Source organism: Herpailurus yagouaroundi, unplaced genomic scaffold (genome assembly GCF_014898765.1).
Source record: "Herpailurus yagouaroundi ecotype Mexico unplaced genomic scaffold, PumYag 182, whole genome shotgun sequence".
Lineage (NCBI taxonomy): Eukaryota > Metazoa > Chordata > Mammalia > Carnivora > Felidae > Herpailurus > Herpailurus yagouaroundi.
In genome coordinates this window covers 17,542,619-17,559,806 of record NW_024412413.1, presented here as the reverse complement: position 1 = coordinate 17,559,806, position 17,188 = coordinate 17,542,619, and the positions used below count along the sequence as shown (strand labels likewise).

At 49.0% G+C, this 17,188-nt stretch overlaps 1 protein-coding gene across 3 annotated transcripts in view; it reads left to right on the top strand.

The window, feature by feature from the left end:
- Positions 1-17,188, top strand: part of CHST11 (carbohydrate sulfotransferase 11) — a 273,126-nt gene that overhangs the window by 46,425 nt on the left and 209,513 nt on the right. Inside the window, exon 1 of one of the 3 annotated variants that reach the window (XM_040491029.1) lies at positions 13,938-14,202. The exons of the other annotated variants lie outside the window; for them this stretch is intronic. The gene's annotated coding sequence lies outside the window, so the exon portion shown is untranslated. Of the gene's footprint in view, positions 1-13,937; positions 14,203-17,188 lie in introns of those variants that run through there. 3 annotated transcript variants of the gene reach the window in all.

The window sequence follows — 17,188 nt, the reverse complement described above, 5'->3', positions numbered from 1 at the left end:
AATCAGCCTCCAGCCTATGGAGTTTACAGCCTAAATTCCCTCCCCTCCTCAAAAGCAATTTTCTTTGGTCTTGTTACTAATACAAGCTCTTCTCCCTTCACCTCCACGGGCTCACTTCCTTCCATCACTTAGGAAATTCTGTTTGCAGGTCCCATTTGGGGGGCTGTCCTGCAAAGCCTACTGGGAACTTAGAAATCAAGGTGCCCATCTCTGACTTCCTTCAAAGAAGGGTTGTGCTTTATGTTATCATAGTGTCTTTCTAATGTTCTTCCGGGTCTTCTCCTTTTCATTTAATTTGGATCCGTGTAATGTTGTAGTTAGTGCAGTGGACGGACCGTCAGTGGTACGGCTGGACCACACATGGCCAATTTCATGGCTCTGGGATAGTTGGCTGAATGACATGCCACTTTGTCTTGATCATGAAGTGGTTTTGAAACCTACCACCTGGGTAGGGGCGCCTGGGTGGCACAGTCGGTTAAGTGTCCGACTTCAGCCAGGTCACGATCTCGCGGTCCGTGAGTTCGAGCCCCGCGTCGGGCTCTGGGCTGATGGCTCAGAGCCTGGAGCCTGTTTCTGATTCTGTGTCTCCCTCTCTCTCTGACCCTCCCCCGTTCATGCTCTGTCTCTCTCTGTCCCAAAAATAAATAAAAACGTTGGAAAAAAAAAAAAAAAAAAAGAAACCTACCACCTGGGGAACCAGGAAGTTCTGGTTGGCCAGTTTAGTCAGTGGAAGGGGATGAGCTTGGCCAGAATCTGTAACCTTGAATTCTTTAGCCTTGCTGGGCCTCATTTTCTTCACTTAGAGACTAGATACACTAATGCTTCCTTATTAGGGTGTTTGGGAGGGTGTATCCAAGGTTTCTTGACTGTAATGAATATACACAGGACTCAGTATGTGATAACTACTATTAATTATTATGATACGCAATACAGTGAGAGGTTTTAAAATATCCATGGTGGAAATAAAATGACATAGAATATCAGAAGCCATGATTTTCTAGTAGGATTTTATTTTGTAATCATCTGCAGCATTTATGGAAACAAATCCCAAGCAGCTGGTACCTATGTTACCATGTAGGGCTCTTACAATTTACAGAATCAGTTTCACAAATATTTATTATCAAGCACCTGTGATGTTTCAGGTGTTATGCTGGGAACTGTTTGTATTTTATTTTATTTTATTTTATTTTATTTATTTTATTTTATTTTTTATTACAATTTTTTAAAGTTTATTTTTGAGAGAGACACACACACACACACACACACACACACACACACACACACACAGCACAACCAGGGGAGGGGCGGAGAGTGAAGGAGACACAGACTCTGAAGCAGGCTCCAGGCTCTGAGCAGTCAGCACAGAGCCCAGCGTGGGGGTCGAACCCACGGACTGAAAGATCATGACCTGAGCCGAAGTCGGACACTTAAATGACTGAGCCACCCAGGCGCCCCTAGGAACTACTTGGTTAAAAAGGTGAGACAGGGTTAACGAGATAATACAGGGTGCTTCCTCCAACGTCTTATAGTGGCGGGACCCTGTGCCCTAGTATGTCCTGGACAGTTCCAGTTTATTGCTGTATGTATGTAGTCCTGGCATAATTATTAATAGTACCCCTTTAATTTCAGAAGTATCCTGGTTTGCGAAATCAGTTTTATGGTCACCAATATAGTCAATTGTTGAGACAGAAGAAGTTGCTTGAGAAAAGGTCTATTTCAGTTCTCTGAACAGGAAGGAGCACAATGAAAGTGATTCATCAGCAGGTCGAATCCAGGCTAGATGGTTAGCTTGTAGGACCAGAGCGGAGGAGGAAGAGGGGAAGGCAGTTTAGAGACAGAACAAGCCAAGCACCACCAATGTCATCAGTGGAAACCCAACTGGAGACGCCATCTTGAATTCCAGAGTGTGAAGAGCCGGCTCCAGGCATCCGGGCATTTTTGTTTAGGATTCACCCATCAGCCCATCCCAGATGTTTTCATTGAGATCCTATTAGGGTTAAACCTTTGCCTTAAGAATTCTGTAGCAAGGGGCGCCTGGGTGGCGCAGTCGGTTAAGCGTCCGACTTCAGCCAGGTCACGATCTCGCGGTCCGCGAGTTCGAGCCCCGCGTCGGGCTCTGGGCTGATGGCTCGGAGCCTGGAGCCTGCTTCCGATTCTGTGTCTCCCTCTCTCTCTGCCCCTCCCCCGTTCATGCTCTGTCTCTCTCTGTCCCAAAAATAAAATAAAAACGTTGAAAAAAAAAAAAAAGAATTCTGTAGCAAAAGGATTTGGGGAGGAAGGAGCAAGAGAGGGGTCCATTGCTTCAGTTGCCGAACTGAGTCATCATCCTGGTTTTTATGGCCATTTTCGTTCTGATTCTAGCTATACAGCCCCTGAGGGGTGAGGCTCAGGGCTTTGGCATATCCATCGGTGCTTCAAAATGACCTGATTCCTTGGGGGGGGAGGGGGGGCAGGGGAGGTAGCCCTTCCTTGAGGTTGTGCTGGAACTTGGAAGGCTTTGTTTGTTTTTGTCTTCCACACACCGAGAGAACATTGGTGCAGTAGACTTGGGGGCCGTTTTAAGGTGATATGTATATGTAGTCAGGGGTTTTTTTCTGGGACAGTACTCCTGAGGAATGCGGTTCCAACTTCTTGGATTTTGGATGTGAATATTTCCCCTGAGTCTCTGCCTTTCGTTTGAGTGTCTTAATTACCATTCAGGAACGTTTCTGAAATTAAGGTGGGAAAGGGTCACGCCTGGCTTAGGTATTAAAGTATAAGCCCTGTGTGTTTATTATGAAGCCTTCACCTTTCAAGTTCCTATTTGCCATCCCGGGCAGCACAGCCAATTTTCTGTGTCGTTAACTTTTTCCTGTAACACCGAAGGGCAAACGGCTGCCGGCACCCACGTCTTCTTTCTCCAGGGCAGGTGGCACAGCCTTCTGGGCTGGGGGATAGATGCGGGGCTGCCCTGTCATTGATTTGGCATTTGTATTTCAGCTCAGGAATCGTTGCTGATTCCGATGCTCACATCCCTGGGATCTTCCCTGCTAACTCTCAGAAATCAATAATGGATTAATTGAGGGCTTTGTATCCATTATGGACAAGGTTTTGTGACAATCTGTTAAGTGCAGACAGAATTCTAGCCCTGGAGTCAGCGGCCTGGGTGCTGTGACCTCGGATAAGTCATGTCAGGCCTCTGTCTCCACAGAGGTAAACTGAGGTAGACAAGGATGTGAAGAGCTAACCACTGGGGCGTGCCATGATGGTGAATGAGGATCCTGCAAGGACTCTGGGCCATCCCTGTTGAATAGATCACCAAAATTCGTGAAGATGTGGAACTAGTGAGTCAACTGTGGCCTTTGGGCCACATCTAGTTCATCTCCCGTTTTTGTGGGGCCTGTGAGCTAAGAATCGTTTTTACATTTTGAAGTGGTTGGAAAAAAAATCAAGAAGAATAATTTACTGACACATGAAAATTCCATGAAATTCAAATTATCGGGGTTTTTTTTTGGTTTTTTTTTTAAGTTTATTTATTTGGGTGCCTGGGTGGCTCTGTCAGTTAAGCATCCAACTTCGGCTCAGGTCGTGATCTCATGGTTCGTGAGTTCGAGCCCTATGGGCCGGGCTCTGTGCTGACAGCTCAGAGCCTGGACCTGCCTCTGATTCTGTCTCCTTCTCTTTCTGCCCCTCTCCCACTTGCACTCTGTCTCTTTCTCAAAAAATAAATAAATAAACTTAAAAAAAATAAGGTTTATTATTATTGTTTTTTGTTTTTGTTTTTTTTTTTACCTTAGAGAGAGAGTGCTTGAGGTGGGGAGGGGGCAGAGAGAGAGAGAGAGAGAGAGAGAATCTCAAGCAGGCTCCACGCTCAGTGTGGCGCCTGATGTGGAGCTCACTCCCATGACTGTGAGATTATGACCTGAGCTGAAACCAAGAGTCGGATGCTTAACTGACTGACCTACCCAGGTGCCTCCAAATTTTCAGTGTTCTTAAAGTATCGCTGAAACTCAGCCAGGCGTAATGATTCGGTCCTGTATCTTCCAGGGTTGCTTTTGTACTACCAGTGGCAGGGTTGAGTAGTTTCTCCAGACGCTGGACAGCCTACCAAGCCGAAAATATTTATCTGGCTCTTTGCAGGAAAAGGTGTGCCAACCCGGATCTAGACTAACGGTTACTGTAGCAAGATGAGCCAGGTTCTGTAGAGATCTTTTCCCCCTGATGATGCTGAGGCTTTGGGAAAGCCAATGCTCTTGAATTCCTGAGGAAGGAACCTCAGCTAGTTCCTTCACTTATGACTCAGTCAGTCAGTCAGTCAGTCAGTCAGTCAGTCAGTCATTGTTTCACCAAATATCTATTGAGTTCCTGCTGTGTGCCAGACATTTTTCTGTGTGTTGAGGAAACAGCAGTAAGTAACACAGAAACAGATTCCTGCCCTCACGGAGCTTACAATCTAATGAGACGAACTAGATCACGTACAGATAAACATATCTGTCATGTCTGGGGTGAGGGTTGCTATGGGGAAGGGTGGGATGGTCAGAAAAGGACTTATTAAGAAGGTGATGGTTGGGGGCCCCTGGGTGGCTCAGTCGGTTAAGTGTCCAGCTCTTGATGTTGGTGCAGGTCATGATCTCATGGTTTGTGAGATTGAGCCCCACATTGGGCTCTGCACTGGCTGTGTGGAACCTGCTTGGGATTCTCTCTCTTCTCTCTGCTCCTCCCCCTCCCGCTCTCTCTCTCTGTCTTAAAATAAATAAACTTAAAAAAAAAAAAAAAAAAGAAGGTAATGGTTGGTGCATAGGAGGTGATGTGTGAGCCCTGAACACACATGAGGGATTTGGTGGGAAGGGGCAAAGAACTGCTCAGGCGGAGGGAAAAGCAAGTTCAAAGCCTTGGGGTGGAAGCATTGGAGGAAGTCAAGGAAAGCAAGGCATGATTAGTGTTTTCAATTTCAGCATTGACTCCAGGGCTATGGTACTCTGATTTATGGTCATGTTAAAAAAATATTTATTGCCCTTTTGTGGGCACGTTAGAAAACAAGAAGGGAGACGGTACAGCACAATGGATGAGAATAGAAGCTCGGGGTGAGGTTTCCCCACATCTGCTGAATGATACTTGGTTGTTCGGGGCAGTCCTGTGCCTTGGAGAATCCTTAGCGCTATCTCTGGCTCCTGCCCACGAGCTCCCAGTAATAATCCCCCAGTTATGACAACCAAACATGTCTCCATGTCACATGCCTCCTGGGGGCAAAATTCCCCCCACTGAGAACTGCTGCTCTGGGGTTAGGCTGCTTCTTAGCCGCGTGACTTTAGGCAAGTTACTCAGCCTCTCTCGACCCTAGTTTTGTCATCTACAGAGTGAAGTAATACCTCGACCTGCCATCCTGGGGCTGTTGAATGGATTAAGCGGGGAATAGCCAGCATTCAGCATGGGTCTTGGCCTGGCCCAAGCCCTTGACAGATGTTAGCTGGGGGAGCAGAGACCCCGGCTCTTGGTTTTCTTTCATTCACCTTGGTGTTCAGGCAAGAGCAGTGTCTGTTTCTGTCTCGGTGAGAGGTGTATTGATACAATTTTTACGAGGGGCTCCCATCCTTGTGTTAAAGCACAAGCTACCGAAATGGTCATCTTTTGCTTTTTTCCCATTTATCAGTCATCAGTCCCTTATGTGTGGCTGCTATTTGACGATTTCCGAATTGCCCCATGAAGCGGTGAGGTAGACACCATTCCTCCCACTTTTTGGGGTGCTTGGAAATGGAGGGCTCCCGGGACGCCAGTGGTCGTTGGGCTGTGGGCAGCCCGCATGATGAGGGGTGAGAGGGGAGGCTTGCAGGGTGGTTAGATAAGGGAGAGGAGCTTTTCCACTGTTCTCTGCAGCCGACCTGCTAATGCATCTGCTTAAAACGGCTTCTTTGTCCCAGGGGGGCCCCCAGAGCACCCTGACACCTAATGTCACCATGGGCCACACTGGATGAAAGGGGCACCTGCTGTAAAGAAGAAGGGCAACCGGGAGGAGTTGACAGACACTGGGCAGCCTGGCGTCTGTATCTCCCAGTGCACTCAGGGCACCCAAAAGGGGCCTGTTGGGAGCGCCTCTGTGCTACATGTTGGATTCATTTGGCCTTATCCCACCACCCCCCCGTCTGTGCCTAAGCTGGTCACGGGACAAAATGTTGTCGTGGGCTCTTTTTTCTAGACTTATGGAGAGAAAGGGGCAATAACTGAAATGTGCTGAGCACTTGTGATGCGCTGGAGGCACTTTCTATGCGCTGTTTTGTTTTGCTTCTCAATCCTCCCCAGCGAGGCTGTTAGCGGAAGTGAGTTTGCTCCCAAGCAGTTAAGTAACTTTCCTGGGCCTGGCAGTTCAGTAATTTGGGGAAGCTGGAATTTGACCCCTATAATCCGTTTCTTTTATAAAATCTTAGATGTAACGTAAGAGGATGCTGAGGATTTTTCAAAGAAATTAAAGTTGCACTCCAAAGCTCAATGTCTGGGGGGGGGGGGGGTCCCTGGGCTCCACCCACAGGCTTCCCCTGTCTCTGAGTCCACTTTTCACTCTTCGTGTTGGGTGAGTTTCTTGAAGCCAGGTTAATCCCCGCCTGTCTGCACCAATGATGGGTTGACATCCTTCTCAGGAGTCGTTTTCAGTAGTCTTACCGTGTCTCATTCTTCTGTCCGTCAGTGTCTTTTCTTTCTGCAGCTTGTCAGTTTTAAGGCTGCCGTCACCCTTCACACAGCGATCTCGGATGTGGGGAAATCCGTCTGGGGTCTGGCCAAAAAGCAGACTGATCCCCTGGTAGGCCCGGCCCGGGCCAGGATGCATTTCTGCCCCCGAGGATGCATTTCTGACAAGTTCCAAGGTGATGCCAAGGTCCACTGGTCACACTGGAGTTGGTGAGAGAGGACTTGCCCTCCTTCTGAGGCTTAACTGAATTCTTAGAAGGAGAATATGGCCCCAGAAGAGACTCAGGAACCAGACCCCAGGAAGAATTGCATCCTTTGGGGGGGGTCACAGAGTCCATGTGATGTGGTGTGAGTTAAGTTGACTGCTGCTAAGCTTGGTGAAATTGCGCCAGGTGTTTAAAATTTTTTTTTTAACGTTTATTTGTTTTTGAGAGAGAGAGAGAGAGACAGAGCATGAACAGGGGAGGGGCAGAGAGAGGGAGACACAGAATCTGAAACAGGCTCCAGGCTCTGAGCTGTCAGCACAGAGCCCGACGCGGGGCTTGAACTCACGGACCATGAGATCATGACCTGAGCTGAAGTTGGATGCTCAACCGACCAAGCCACCCAGGCCCCCCAAGCCTGGTGTTTTATAATTGGCCCCTCTTCTTAAGGGAGCGGCTGGCATTTTCTGAGCACCTACTATGTGCCCGTGCTTTCTTCTCCCCACTGAGTAGCATGCTGGGTCACTTTGGATGGAAGGTCACCTTGGAGGTGGGATGTACAACTCGTTTGAGTTCAAGGACGGTCTTTGAATCGGCATGCCTGCCATCGGCTTGCATGCCAGGAGCCTGTGGGCAAGAGGGAAGATTTGGATTTACACACATTTTCATGCTGGATTTCCTTCATTAGTTATGTGGTTCCGAGGGAGTCAGTTGCTGGGAGGCCCAGGAAGGGATAGTCAAGCAAGAGGTTGCTTAGTTGCCTCAGTGCCAGATTCACTTTGACTCTCTTGAAGCCCCTGGCAAGGCCGCCCCTCAGCAGACTCCACGCCGTCTGTGCGTCGTGTTCCGGGAGGCACTTGGGAGGGCCCCGGACAGATGTGCTGTCACAGCCAATATACTCCGGCTCTGCGTCTGACGGCTTATGCAAGGAAAAGGGAGACTGGAAAGTCATCTGTGTGTCACTTGCAGGAGAAATACTTCAGGTGATGAGACAGGATCTGAGGATCCGAGTGGGAAGGTGGCCGTGACCCACCCTTCCTTCCTTCTCGCCACCTCAGTCAACCTACAGTCTCCCAAGCTGCCTTATGGACATAGCGTCCCACAGGGGATGTTGGGCTTCTTGTTTTCTTATCTGTGATGATATTAATTTGCGTTAAACAAAAGAAGCAATTTACCGTGAAATTCTGAGGTTTATGGTGTTTCTACTGAGTCCTTTCATCTATTGAAAGGTAGTGTTATGCATTTTAATAGAAGCTGTGGTTTTCCTTAAAAAAAAATTTTTTTTTTTTTTTTTAATGCTTTCTTCTCTCTTCAAATTAAAGAGTTGGAGCTCGTCTTATAAGGAGCTTTGAGGCCCAGGACTGCAAATGTTGTTTCCTCTGTGAGTGTGTGTGTGTGTGTGTGTGTGTGTGTGTGTCTGTCTGTCTTTGTCACGCTACCAGCCCTCAATAGAGGTCTGGCACAATGCTTTTTGGGGATGCAGTGCTGTTTCTTTAGCCGGGGGTTTTTGAGGCTTCACAGACTGTGCTTGATTCAGGTGCTTGTGCTGCGTGTGTGACGTTCACCCACTCATCGATTATAGACTTCCTTTCAGGAATTTCCAGGAAACCCTCTTACCACGAGGGTACAAATTAACGTTTTTCTAGTTTAATTACAGCAGTTTTGAAAGGAAGCACCTTGCAGACCATTATCTAAAGCCGGCTTCCTTTAAAATTAGAGGGCACAGCATGAGAGCCTGGAACCTCCTCTAGCACGATGGGCTCTGACCTCCGAGGACAGGGTTGTGTCTTCGGACACGGGGGGTGGGGAGATGTATCGAAAAGCGAGGGGAACACCTTTCTCTTGAGGCTGTCATCGCACTCGTCCGATCCCAGCTCTCTCTTCAGTAACCCCCTCCCTGCTTCCCCGGGGAGGTGACCCCGAGGAGCCCGTCATTACGGCCCCGGCTTGATGGGTAATTGCTGGTTATGAGGTTTGATTTGACATCGGCACTTCGTGTGATAGCCTGTTGGGTTTGCTTGGCTTAAATTGATTCTTTCCATTCCTCTGAGCTGCGGCGCAGAAACGTGGCTGCAGTGGGGTTTGCCGAGATGCAAGGATGTCCGTCTCGGCTGCAGGACCCACGACAGCTGTCCCGAGAACCGTTTCGGCAAAGCCTTCACGATCGGGTGCAGTGAAGGTCCGACGCAGGTGCAGCCTGGGTTCCTAAAGGGTGATGATTATGTTTTCCTGGGAAACTACTTGGAGAGAGAGAGAGAGAGAGAGGGAGGGAGGGAGAGGGAGCCAGTGTGCGTGTGCAGTTGAGGAGGCCCAGCTGCAGAAGAGAAGGGACCCTGTCGGGGTCTAGGAGTTTCTTCTGCCTCAGCTGTCATTTCCTAGCCGCTGGCATCAGAACTGAACAAGGGTGCAGGGCTCAGGAGTCGCTCGTCTCTCTGCATAGCTGTGCCGCAGGCAGTGAGGCCTGAGGGAGCCAAAAAAATCTTACTGCTTATCAGCTGTGAGCCCTCGGGGGAGTCTCTGAACTGCTGAGCATCAGTATCTTTTTCTGTCAAATGGGTCTGATAATACCTGCTCCGCTTATCTCACAAGGTCTTACATCTTCCGTCAGATCATCCAGAAGTATATACTTCCTACTTTATAGAGGGATAGATACGGGTCCATTCAGTGAGAGGCAGTATAGCCTCATGGTGAGTGATAAGTTAGCAGTGTACATGTGATGGTAGTTAGTTGTAAGAAGGTCTGGTCAGTCCGTGGGTAGTAGTTAGGAAAATGAATGTCACTCCTGCCGCTGCATAGCCAGTTGTGAGTTGTTTTTTTTTTTTTTTTACTTTTTTTTTTATTAAAAAAAATTTTTTTTTTTAACACTTATTTATTTTTGAGAGACCAAGAGAGACAGAGCATGAGCAGGGAAGGGGCAGAGAGAGAGGGAGACACAGAATCCGAAACAGGCTCCAGGCTCCGAGTCGTCAGCACAGAGCCCGACGCGGGGCTCGAACCCACAAACAGCAAGATCATGACCTGAGCCGAAGTCTGACGCCCAACCGACTGAGCCACCCAGGCACCCCTACTCCTTCTTTTTTTAACCCTCAGTTTACTCTAGGAGGGATGGGTCTGTCGTCTGGAATTGCAGAGCACTTGTTGAAGGAGATTCTTCGGATGTGTTAATTTTGTTCAGCGATAGGATCTTTCTCCTGGGCCACGACCCTGGCAGAGCACAGGCCAAGCTCTATGCATCAAGGCCGTGGGGGGCGGTGTTCTGTGGGTGGAGCTAAATCTGTTCTGGGCTCTGAGCATCAGAGGGGGTGCTTCTGAATTCCCTTGAGAGCCCTTGACCTTTGCATGTCTCTGCTCAGAGAGCCAGGCAATCCGTGGCCCCTGGGGTGTGAGTCTGCCCTTCTAGTCGAGCCTTGGAGGCCGTGGCCTTTTGTTTCGAAGCCGACTGCCTGATATCCCTTTGGAATATGTAAGTTGCAGGGGAAGGAACTGGACACATTCTGAGTCTTGCTGGTGGACTTTTTTTGTCTATTAGGGGAATCCCAGCATCACTTAGATATATATGTCTTTATTTCCCAGCCACTTTAATTGTATAGTAGTAATAATAATAATAATAATAATAATAATAATGGCCTCAGTGCCCCTGGCTCCCAGTGCAGTTTCTCGTATGTGTTTATTCAGTGAGTGGATGAATGACTGGGAGGCCCACAGGGGAAGATTTGGAAGTTACCATCAAATTCAAGTCTGGAGGGGACCTTTGGGACAGATACTTTTTTTCCCTGGGTCTCTATCCTTTGCTTTCTCCCATAACCACTTCCTTCTGACCCGCGTGCTCTCCTGCAGCGTGTATCCGCCACAGGCATGCTCGGGCAAGTGCAATTCCAAGCAGGGTGGCCGCCCTCCCACCTGGTCCCCTGTGGTCAGCACCTTGGGAAATCTCCCTGCATGTTTGTCCTGCCAGCCTGGTGTGGGTCTGGGGTCAGAGCTGGCAGGAAATTCAAAGATCGTCTCCTTCCACCTCTGTATTTTGGACGCTCAGTCACAAAGTGACTTGCCCAGGATCACGGCGAGTTAGCGGGCGAACCAGATAGAAGCCTTCATCTCCTGATTTTTTGTAGCTCTGGCCTGTTTCCAGGAAAGCAGGCTGTGACCTTTGTTCCTAGTGTCCTGGGCAGAGGCGCTATTTCTGGATGGGCATGTCCTACATTTGGGCGTCAGACTACCTCACTCTGGCCCCTGGGGGATCCCGGGGTGATGCTTTGAGGCTTCAGACACTGAGGGAAAAACGGATTTGGGTCTGCTCCACCGTCTGATTAAAATGGGCCTCTTCTTCCCCTGGCCTGGAGAATTGTTTCCTGTTTCCCTGCCAGTGGGCACTTCCTGCCCGTATCCTGTCTGCGGGCCGGGGCACCCAGGCTGTGGCTGGCGGAGCTGCAGGCTCGTGAACTTGGTCTGCGTAGTTCCTGCTCGGTGGTGAAAGCCCAGACAGGCGCCCAGCACCCTCCCCGTGCCTGACAAAGGCCACTCGGTTGGCGCTTGTAAAATTAGGGTATCTGTCTCCACTAGCATTTCTTTCCCAGTTATACTAATCAATACCGGGAAGTTAAATCAAGGCGGTCCTTGAACCAGTGCCAGCCTCTCAAATACTTGTACGGTGTCTCTGTCCTGGTGCTCACCCTGGCTCCTTTCCTTAGCAGTGGATTTTCTATGCAGGGTAGGAGCATAGAGCAGGCTTTCTTGGGAAGCCAGGGAATACACACCTCCTGAGCAAATCGTGGAGCCCCAGGTATGTTATCTGTAGATGGGTGTCATTGTGCCAACCTTAAAGATGTTGTAAGGATGACGTGTGTGGAATAAGCCTCCCCTCGTGCTTGGTACGCAGTGGGGTGGGTCCTGTCCAGACAGCCTTTGCTCTCGGATGAGCTCTCTAGGTATGTTGCAAAGGTTCTCAAGCAGGCTGACCATCAGAATTACGGGGGGGGTGCTTTAAAACACTGGGCCAACCGGCCCCTCCAGAATACCCACTCATTCAAATCTCCAGAGGTGGGCTCAGCATTGTATCATTTAAAGAGATTCCCAAGGCTCCTGGGTGGCTCAGTCAGTTAAGCGTCTGACACTCGATTTCGACTCAGGTCCTGATCTCACAGTTGTGGGATTGAGCCCCGCGTTGGGCGCCACACTGAGCGTGGAGCCTGCTTGAGATTCTCTCTCTCTCTCTCTCTCTCTCTCTCTCTCTTTCTCTTTCTCTCTCCCTCTCTCCCTCTCCTTCTCTCTCTCTCCCCCTCTCCCTCTCCCCCCACACATGTGCTCTCTCTCTCTCTCAGAAAAAGGAAAAAGTTTCTCTAGTGCTTCTTCTGATCCCAAGCTGTGTTTGGGAACCTCTGCAGGATGGGCTTTATTTATTGTCTCTATAATTATCTTTGATCAAGGTAAAATGGTGAGGTGGTATAATTGATTCGAGGATTTAAATGTTTTGGCCATTTTTTTTCATGCTTGATTTGGGCTCTGTTTTCACAGTAAGTTATTTCTGTGTGTCGGGATGGGTGGGGTGGAAAATAGGGCAATTATAAAAAAAATGTCTACTTTTTGTAGATGCTTGACTAATTAGAAATAGGCAATTCGCACCTTAAAAAGGCATTCTTTGTGGTATGAAAGACAGCTGGATTCTCTCTGTTCAGGTGCCACCGGGTTCATTTTTAAGACATAGAAATTGGTCTCTGAGATCACTTTAAGACGATGGATGAGAGGGGCGCCTGGGTGGCTCAGTCGGTTAAGCATCCGACTACGGCGCAGGTGATGATCTCACCGTTCTCGTGAGTTCGAGCCCCACGTCTGTGCTGAGAGCTCGGAGCCTTGAGGCTGCTTCGGATTCCGTGTCTCCCTCTCTCTCTGCCCCTCCCCTGCTCTCTCTCTCTCTCTCTCCTTCAAAAATAGTCAACATTAAAAAAAGTTCTTTTTTTAAATTAAAAAAAAAAAAAGATGGATGGGTGAGAGTCAGCTTGCAGTTAGTTCCCTGTCTGTTTCAGATATGTGCGTGGGGTTTCTTCTCTCTCTAACGCCCTCCCTCCCTCCTCCTCTGGTTAGCTTGCTTCATGGAGAACTCCCCGGTGCTTGTGGGGCCAGGGAGGGCAGCTTACATTTCTGGCTCCAACCCTCAATGGCCTGGTAATTTCATAAAGACAGGAGCCGTTTCCAGCTTGCAGCTTACCTGGGTACAACCTGGTACTCAGGGTGGGGCCAACAATGTTTCTGTGGAGCAACGAGAAATGCGTCAGAGCAGGATGCAAAACGTGCCCCGTCTCTAGTTCCCGCATCTGTGATCCGGAGCAAGTAACCGAACCCTCGTAGAGCGAGCCGTGGTTCCCTTATCGGTTGTACGGGGTGTTCACACTCCTCTCCTGAGTTTTCCCAAATGAAACGAGAGCCAGCGAATGTGTTCTTTTTCCTCGCTCCTCAGTTGGAATTGAACGGCGCTACGGGACTTGTTTTCTGGAGTGGCTACTAACCCAAAGCGGCTTGCTTTGAACAAACGGTGCTTTCCCCTTTGGGGACCCAAGAATGGCGAAGGACACGCAGAGGTCCCAAGTGGGTTTTGGTGCCGACACACGGAGCTGCCTCCCAAGAAAAGTATTTGCGTTCAGCATGTGCGTGTTAAATGGACAGTTGCTGGTATCTGTCTGTCTGTCCTTGGGAAAGGTCATAGTTCAGTAACAGCCCACATTTGGTTCCCTGGTCTCTGCTCTACCGTGGGCTCCACAGCCAGCTCATTCATTTGTCCAAATCCAGGGTGGACAGTGGGAAATATACATCTGGCCGGAAAAACATTGTAGAGAGAGAGAGGGAGAGAGAGAGAGAGGGAGAGTTCCTTACAGACAATTTCAGGTGTAATCATTCGTGTAAGCATCCACTCATCTATTTATTTCCTCCTCCATTCAGCCATTCACCCATCCATCCATCCCTCCATCCTCCATTTCGGCAAATCCTTATTAAGCACCTGCTGTGTGCCACTTTTGTGCTGGGCTCTGGGGATAAAAAGCCCAATAAGACAGGATCCGTGTCCTCAAGGAATTGGCGGTCTAGGGTACAAGATGTCTTCCTAAATTTTAAGTCACATTCTCACCCGACACATACCTATTCCTGTTTTGTTTTGGATTTCATCTCTTTTGAACAAAGCACGGCGTGGAACCATTGTGACTTGTCCGCTCATTGTGATGAACCCACGTTCTAGAGTTGGATTTCATGTTTTGTGTAACTCTTAAGCATGGTGTAAGTGCTTGTCTTATTAAACGGGAGAAGGTGGAAGAAATCATCATCCAGGAGAAAAGACCAAATCTTATGTATTAAGGTATCCATTGGAATTCTAAAAGCTTTTTTTAAAGCCTCCTGGTATATAGTATTCAAAACGGCTTCTTGAGCCTTGGGTAAATTTAAGTGCAAACACCTTCTAAATCTGTTATATTAGAAGGCTGGTTGGGAGGCAAGCTTTCCATCTTTCGAATTAGCCCGGGGACAGCCATTAAAATGAGCAGTTTAGAGCTTGGATTTGGATCTTGCAAGCCTCGACTGGGATCTATCTCTGTTTTGCCACTCTTTTCCTGTGTGACCTTGGTGAAGTTACTTAACCTCTCTGAGCCCGGTTCCCTCTTTCTGAACCCGGAATAGTCACAGTATTCACAGGAAGGTGAAGTGAGCCCGGCGTGGAGTAAGTGCCCTAGCTGTTTTGATTCTTACGAGGAGCAAAGGACCAGGATGCTTCAAAAAAAGACAAAGAAATTCTGGCAACATGAAGTCTTAGTATGGAAATGAGGTGGGTGAGGCCTTTCAGTGTTACACAACTGTTGCTCCCCAGGGAATATTAATGCTTCTCAGATGGCCCTTTTTTGCATCTCTGCCGTGAGGAGGATGAATGGTGAGTTTCAGCTGTTTTTGCAGCAAAAGGTGGGTGAGTGTGTATGTACAGAGGTGGCAGGAGAAAGAGTTTAAGTCTATTAGCAATGCCGTAGATTTTCAGCTAACACGCCCGAATGTGAGCATATCATTCAGGCAGGTCAGCTACTCGGGAGAAAATCCAATTCCGAAATGAATTTCAACAAATCCAAAAGGCAATCGGTCATTATGGCTGACATTATACATTTTTAAAGGGCCGCCTGGCCAGTTGGATTTTTATAACACTTGAGGCAAAGAGTTCAGTGGTAGTGGGAATTATTTTCACAAAAGGATCATTTTCTGAACTAAAAAAGAGTTTCTCTCGGTTTTTTCCCCCTTTGACTATGAAGGTAGTGCTATATGCTGTTTATAGAGGCCTTGATCCTTTTTAAACTTAAGGAGCACAGTTGGCCTCCACGGTAATAAATCGAGAGCCATATGGGGGCTCAGGGACATTTAATTTATGTGCAAGACTCCTTCCCCAAATTCAGCTGGCTACTTCCTGGGATGGTGTGCTTGATTGATGATTTTCTGGCATTTTGTGCGACTGGGATGTCTTTTGAAGTTTCTCCTGCGAAGCCTGAGGTTTGCCCCCGTGAGGTGTTAATGGGCTTCCTGCCGGGGCTTTATTTGTGAGGGGGGGCGGGGGTTAGAGGCGCCTCAGGCCACCAGAGCCCTTGTTCTTCCACTGCTGAAGGCTTGATGCTCAGGCCTTGGGTCCTGGGTCCCCAACTTGAGTTTGGAACGCAAGGCAGTGTTTTTATTCCTGCTCCCCAGGCCACTGCTTGTTTAGCTTCTGGGGGTTCCCAGACCCTGGCAGGTACTGGCAGTGGGTGATCAGGCCCGGCCTGGGAACATGCTGGAACAGTAGTTGGGAGAATCCACACGGACAAGTAGGCTCCTCGCAGCAGGGAATGGCAGGGATTTGCACTGGGTGACAAGAGATTGTATCTTAAGCAAAAACAACCAGGCTCCAGGTGAACAGGCGCCCCAGGCGGGGACCACGTCACCTCCTTGGTGGCCTGCTTGCCTCAAGGCTCTTCGTTTCCGTATTCCCATTTCCTCACCGAGTACTCTTTCCCAAATGAAAACTGGCTCCTGTCACTCTCCTGCAAACCCTTTCGTGGTGTTATGGGCTGAATTGTGACCTCCCAAAATTCGTGTGCTGACGTCCTAACTCTCCTAGCCTCAGAACAGGACTGCATTTGGAGAAGGAGTCTATATTTATTTATTTTTTTACTTTGTAAGTAGGCTCCAGGTCCAACGTGGGGCTTGAACTCACAACCCTGGGATCGAGAGCTGGGTGCTCGACCGACTGAGCCAGCCAGGCGCCTCTGCAGAGGGAGTCTTTAAAGAGGTCAGGAAGATAAAAGGAGGTCCTGTGGGTGGGCCCTGATCCGAGCTGCCTGGTGTCCTTAGGAGACAAGGAGAGGAGGGCGCAAACGTGCGCGTGCACAGAGGTCAGGCCATGGGAGGACGCTGTGAAGATAGCCGTGTGCAAGGCAAAGAGAGGCCTCGGAGGAAACCATCCCCGCTCACACCCAGAACTTGGACTTGCAGCGCTGTGAGACAATATGTGTGTTGTTTAAGCCACCTGGCGTGTGGCTTGTTAGGGCAGCCCCAGCAGACGCATGCCTACGGCTACTCAGCCCATGGGTTGAGTAACATCTTTCCTGGCATCTGTCTGCCCAAATCTCTGCCTGATGGGCTGCAACTCCTTCAAGGCCAAGGTCAAGGACCACCTGCTCTGTGAGGCCCTCCTGGACTACCCGGCTCTGTCCCCCTCCTTCTCCTCCCGGCAGACTTGGAGCTCCCTCTGGATACTCGCGCAGCGCTGGGTCTTAACCTCAGTCACAACTTTCTGAGCCAGTCTGTTATCATCTGTTCTTTGTCTTTCCCACATCGGACTCTGAGAACCTTGAGCGAAGGGATTTTTGTTTGTCTTTATTGCTCAGTGCCTCGCTCTGAGCCTGGGAGTTCGTCAACGATTATTGGCTCAGTTAAGGCTTACCTTTTACTCTTCCTTAGGAAGCCTCCCCGCTCTTGCCTTTGTGCTCTGTTCTGTTAGAGGAGGGTATTAATAGCGCCACACGGTATGGGTATGTCCCTGGGTGAGAACAATGAAATCCGTGATTCTAGCGAGTGTTTATTAAGCGCGTTCTGTATGCCAAATGAGTATGTACCTCGTCTGGTCATCACAGCACGCTTTCAGGTAGGCCTGTCTTCAAACCTGAGCCACCTCTCCCGGGCAGGTAGTGTGGCCTCGCTGTAGGACCTGCACGTTCAAGTCTTCTTTCTCTCTGTGTCCTTTCTGGCCGGCCTGGACCCCCAAAGCAAATCAATCTTTCTTTCTTTCTTTCTTTCTTTCTTTCTTTCTTTCTTTCTTTCTTTCTTTCTTTCTTTCT